Source organism: Melitaea cinxia, chromosome 2 (assembly GCF_905220565.1).
Source record: "Melitaea cinxia chromosome 2, ilMelCinx1.1, whole genome shotgun sequence".
NCBI lineage: Eukaryota > Metazoa > Arthropoda > Insecta > Lepidoptera > Nymphalidae > Melitaea > Melitaea cinxia.
In genome coordinates, this window is record NC_059395.1 from 2967292 (window position 1) to 2973291 (window position 6000).

Consider the following 6000-nt stretch of genomic DNA (forward strand, 5'->3'; position numbering starts at 1 on the left):
AAAAAATTATATAAATGTTCTTTATTTTTATACTAACAAATGCAAATGGTAAAAAATAATGCGTAACGTGAAAAATAAATTTATTTCGCTGAAACGAGAGTTTTTTAAGAAAAGGCACGAAATTATAAAATAAATGGAAGATACAAAGAAAAACAATTTGTTTATTATTAATAATAAGATCCTTATGATTCAGTGATAACAATTATATGAAAAACTGTGAAATCCTCGTGTAATAAACGAATTCGTTTTCACCGTAATTCGCTTGAAAAGTTTTAATGAGAGGCTCCGTCCGAAGTTCTCAGTTTATGTCGTTTTTCTTGTCGAATACATTAGCAAAATATGTTTATAACTATTAAATTTCCTTTTTAATGACTTCCAAAATTGTTAATGTTCGAGTATTCTCCCTTTTAATAATATTAAGAGATAATAATTGTATTTAAATGTTTTTTTTTTTTCTAATAACGCTTGTACAAATTTATTCCCCTTCTTGTTGATCACGCTCCGTTATAATTGTGTTTGGCACATTTTTATATCATTCTTTTCTTCTTGGTTATTCATTAAAAATTACGTAAAATAACCTACAAGTTCAAAGATTACACATAAGTTTAATAATTTGACTCAATAGTTTCATAGTTCAGGTCATCGTGTAGTTTTCGTCCAATAAAAATATGATTAAACTTAATGAGGCTACTGGTAAACGAATAATAAAACCGTAGTACAATTTAAAATAAATAATATCCAATATCCTTGCTCGTAATAATTTAGTTTAGTTGTTTTGACGTGATTGGCGACAATCATTTTATATAAAATGGTTAAAAAAAGTCATTGGCTTCAGTAACAAATATAGAGTACTCCCTAAAAACCTTTCCAATTTATTGTACTTTTTATAGTGTAGGTACTAGCTGACTCGGTAAACGTTGTCTTACCGCTAAACGCTATTTAAAAGGGGTTTAATTGTGGTTTGTGGTAGAAGGGTGAAAATTTAGGGTTGTATGTATTTTTCAACGTAAAATCATAATATAATAAAAATAAAAATTTATCTTAAAATTAAAAAAAAATTGGGGTGGACTACCCTTAACGTTTAGGAGGATGAAAAATAGATGTGGTTTGATTCTCAGATCTACCCAATGCACACAAAATTTCATGAGAATCGGTTAAGCCGTTTCGGAGGAGTTTAACTACAAACACCGCGACACGAGAATTTTATATATTAGATTATAAGTATAGACAGTTACACAGATAGTATGCGTCAACTCTGATACATGACTGGAGTTTACCCCTTAACAACAATTTCTCGTAAGAGATGCTGCTCATTCAGACGTCATCCAAAATCACTGCTCAGCGTTACTGTTTCACTTATTTGAGATTTCACTTCGCAATTTTTTTTTAAAGTAAAACTTTTTACGCACTCTTTACTTGGGGAGTAAGCTGGTGAATACGTGACGAGAGCGTTACGAAAAGTGTGATCGTGTCAGGCGAACGGAGCAAAAGAGAGAGGTGAGCTCTTTCTCTCATAGCCACGTTACGTTTCGTTTATGCAGAAGTTTGTCTTTAGTCGTGTGGTCTAAATCACGCTCGTTTTTTTACACCACGGCCTTTATTTGTTTTTTTTTTTTTGAATTGTAAACTCAGAAAATACGTCAATTAGATACAACTTCATGAAACGATAATTTGTTACGAAAAGTTTAAGGAAAATACTTGTATGAAGATGAAAAAACTTCAACGACGAAGCAATAAAGCGTACACTAGAACGTAAATTATTTTTTCAATAATCACAAAAAACAAATTATAACAATCAAGTTCCGTACTGTATTAAACTTTCAAAGGAATTTATTAAAATGTGATATTTTGCTTATGATTTTTTTTTTCTTCTCGAAACTTCTCCATCGAACAATAGAGGTTTTTAATTAGTTTTATCGCGATACAAAGCTACGGCTTACGGCCCAACTTGTACAGAGTTTGCACGAAGTAATATGCGAAGTATAATAAGCAAGGCTCTCGTAAACTGAATACTGTTTAGAGATAATTTAATGGTCTATATAAAATTGAAATCAATATTAACCTTCGTTATGAAAGTCATTTTAACCATCATTCAGTCGTGTATACCGACAACGAATTACCATTATCTAAGACTAACGGTAATTTTAAATCGTATAAAATTTTTGAGAAATGAAAACATTTACTGTGTGTGGTTACGGCAGTAAGGAATATCCATCCCCTCTCTTCCCGTGGGTGTTCTAAGAGGCGACTAAGGGATAACACAGTTCCACTACCACCTTGAAACTCAAAAAGCCGACCGATTGCGGGATAACCATCCAACTGCTGGCTTTGAAATACACAGGCCGAAGACAAAGCCAGCCCTGCGGTTACCAACCGAACTGCCCAGCGTAGTAACTATGGGCAAAACACATGAGTTCACGCCATTTTTGGCGCGAGCTTGTGGAGAACTATCTCCAGCACTGGAGTGTGATAGGCTGAAATGATGATGATGATATACATCATATTTTTCATACTGGGGGCCTAATTTAAAGAAAACAAATTGTATGCAATAAAACGAGAGCTATTTAATATACAAAAGTAGTAAGCAATTAAAGTTATTAAACTTTTAACTGCCAGTCCGATTTTACAAACTCCTTAACAACTTTTAAACGTCCCTCAGTTCGACAAAGATATTTTCTCCTGTAAAATATTAAGGTAACAAGGATCTATCCGTTTAAAATTTTAGGAAGAGTTTAAAAACTTATTGTTTTAATGATGTCAAAAATGACACCATGAAGATACCAGCACCATCACATCTATATGACACCATGATAGTCTATCTATACTAATATTATAAAGAGGTAAAGTTTATAACTTTGTTTGTATGTAGGGGGTAATCTTCGCAAATACTGATCCGATCATGAAAATTCTTTCACTAACAGAAAGCTACACTATTCGGGAGTGACATAGGCTATATTTTATTGTAATTGAACAAAAAATTCAGTAAATAAGAAAAAGATTAAAATATAATACCAAAATGGTAAATAAACTAGCGCCATCTATCGCTATTAGAAAACAATTTATTAGTCTTTCGTCATTATTAATTTAGTCTTATTTTAGTCTATCGACGACGTTTTCTCGATTTTTGATAGATGGCGTTGGAGCAACATATTATTTATTTAACCCTTAATTACTCGCACAAAGAAAATTACATTACTGCTCGCATGGGGTCACAGATGACCCCAAATAGTATGAGTAGTTTTTAATATATTTTGAAATATATAAGTAAATGAAACTATTTTATTATTAAAGTGCTTTATTTATTTTATAATATCTATAAGTAATAACATGAATTACTAACTAATCATACAAAAACAAGTTAAACGAAAATTACTATCAATAATCAACAATTTGTACTTAAATATACTGAGATCATAGTAAATACTCCTATTTTTAGGAACTCTCCGAATCACTCTCGTTACACTGTTAAATATACGTATGTCAGAATGATCATAGCAAACAAATCTTGTACATTTCTTGCATTTTGTTGGTACTTTGCGATCACATTTCCTCGGGCAGCTGTTGCAACGTCCACGTTTTGCAGTGGTTGGCGGGACGCGATTTTCCAACTCATGAACTTCCATCAGACGTTTTTGTACCTTGTTAGGAGTTACTCTGACTTCAAGTCATCGTTTTTGGTTATTATGAATAAGTTCAACAAACAATTGCCGTAAGAAATTACGCCTCGTGTGAGTACGTGATTTTTCGATATTTACTCGATGTACAATGAGTGAATTTATGCCTGAAACATTTATCAGGTGGAAGGAAATTGCTAACAGCCACCGTCTGGTTCACCTCCCTACGTTGAATGTACCACACAAGGGATTATTGGTGTCCACTCCTCACTTAGTGCTGTTTTAAAATGTTATTATTTCAGGTTTCTGCTTGTCAGTTGAGGCTGGGTTGATATGAGTTACATGATGCATAAAAGATAACAACAGAATCGCTTTATTTGGTTGTTGAAGATAAGAAACCTGACCCTCCAACTTCTTCATCGTCAGAACCTCCTTCATCCTCTACCAACCATTGCGCAATTTCCTATTCTCTCCTATCCATGACTAACTCTGACAAAAAGACAAAACTCGTAGTAAAACGGAATTTTTTGATAATTTCACTGTATAAAGATATAAAAAACATATTTATAACAAACATTTATTCACTGAACATACAATAACACAAATATAATTCATTATTCACAAAAAAAAATACAGAAAATAAAAAACTTACCTCTTCCAAAAAAGTAACGTAATTACTCGCACGGGGTCACCACTGAAGAGTGCAGCGGCGCATCCTTCCACTCCTGTGACTTGGTTGCTGGTAAAATACAAACTTAGACGCGCGTTATGAAGCTAGCGAGGGCGCGGGGGAAATCGGGCCGAGCCAAGTTCTTCATTTTTTAATCCGAAAATGCTTTGACCCCATGCGAGTAATTAAGGGTTAAGTGCTATAAAATTTGTTCTTTAAAATATGTTATTTGGTTCTGTAATTTAAAATAATAAATACACGGGAGCAACATATTATTTATTTAAATGCTATAAATTTGTTCTTTAAAGTATGTTATTTGGTTAATATAATGATAATTAACGCCCAACGAAGTGGGCACGGGTCGGCTAGTCCAATATAAAAGTGTGTGTCGTGTCTTTATTTATAACACAATCGAAGCATTTTTAAATATATTATTTTTATCATCAACTCCTACCCTTAACTTAAGCGTCCCTGCGCTTAAGACCTCTTTTAAATGACATAATAATTTAGGGACGATATCGATTATTAAAAATTAATAGACCCGTTTGAAAATTTCCTGCACTTTCAAGAAAATAATTACATAGTATACGACGTTATGTAAATATTATCAATACTCAATGTTATTTTCCTTTCAATTATTTTAAATGTCCAATAAAGTACTAAATAAACAAAAAATATTATTAGTCTATTGGCCTAACACGGCAAGATGTATCCTGCTTCAAAATCTGGAGCAACCCGACTGGGGTAGTACCTCGACCTTACAGAAGATCACAGCTAAATAATACTGTTTTCAAGTAGTGTTCTGATCCTGTGGTGAGGAAGGTGGCCAGAGCTGGGGTGGGTCGGAAGAACATTCGATAATGTGTTTGCGATGCTTCAGGTGTTGCAGGCATGTATAGGCCGTAGCCTATACACGCCTGCAACATATATATCGTATATACCGTAGTAAACGTTTACCATCATGGGGCCCGTACGTTTGTTTATCGAACTAGTTATGTACAAAAAAAAAACAAAGAGTGAATTAGACCACACGATTGAAATAAAACTTCTTTAGAGCCTACAGTAATATACGAAACGTAACTCTCTCTCTTTCTATCTCCACTGACTTATATCTTCCTCATAACTTCCGTTCGCCTCTCCCGATCACACTTTTCGTAACGCTCTCATCATACAGTTACCAGCTCACTCCTCAAGTCAAGCGTGTGTAAAGAATTTTTACATCAAAAAAACACAATAGTCGACACAAAAATCTTTAGTCTGCGGAATCTAAAAACTAAGATCAGGTTGACGTTTTAATGAATTGATTCAACTGATGAGGGAATATTGCTTCGAGAGAGTTTATTTATAAAATTGAAATCAATTAATTGACTTAAAAACTTTTTCAAAACTCATTTGTATAATTTAAATGCGGTCAATCACAATTCAAATTCTAGAGACAGTTGAAAACAATATAATTCCAATTTAATTTAGAATTTTTTTAATTCTACTTTAATATGACTGACAAATATTTTATTACATTAAAAGTAATTTAGGAGATTTAAGTAGATGTCAAGGACTAATGAAAATAATTTAAAAAGGCCAAGAAATAATAAGTACCGTCGGAATAAAATAATTTCATTTGTTTTTGTTGTAAATATCAAACGACTTCGAAGTACAATTTAATATCGAAAAGATTATACAAATATTTTATAAGAGAAATATAAAAACGTTCGTATT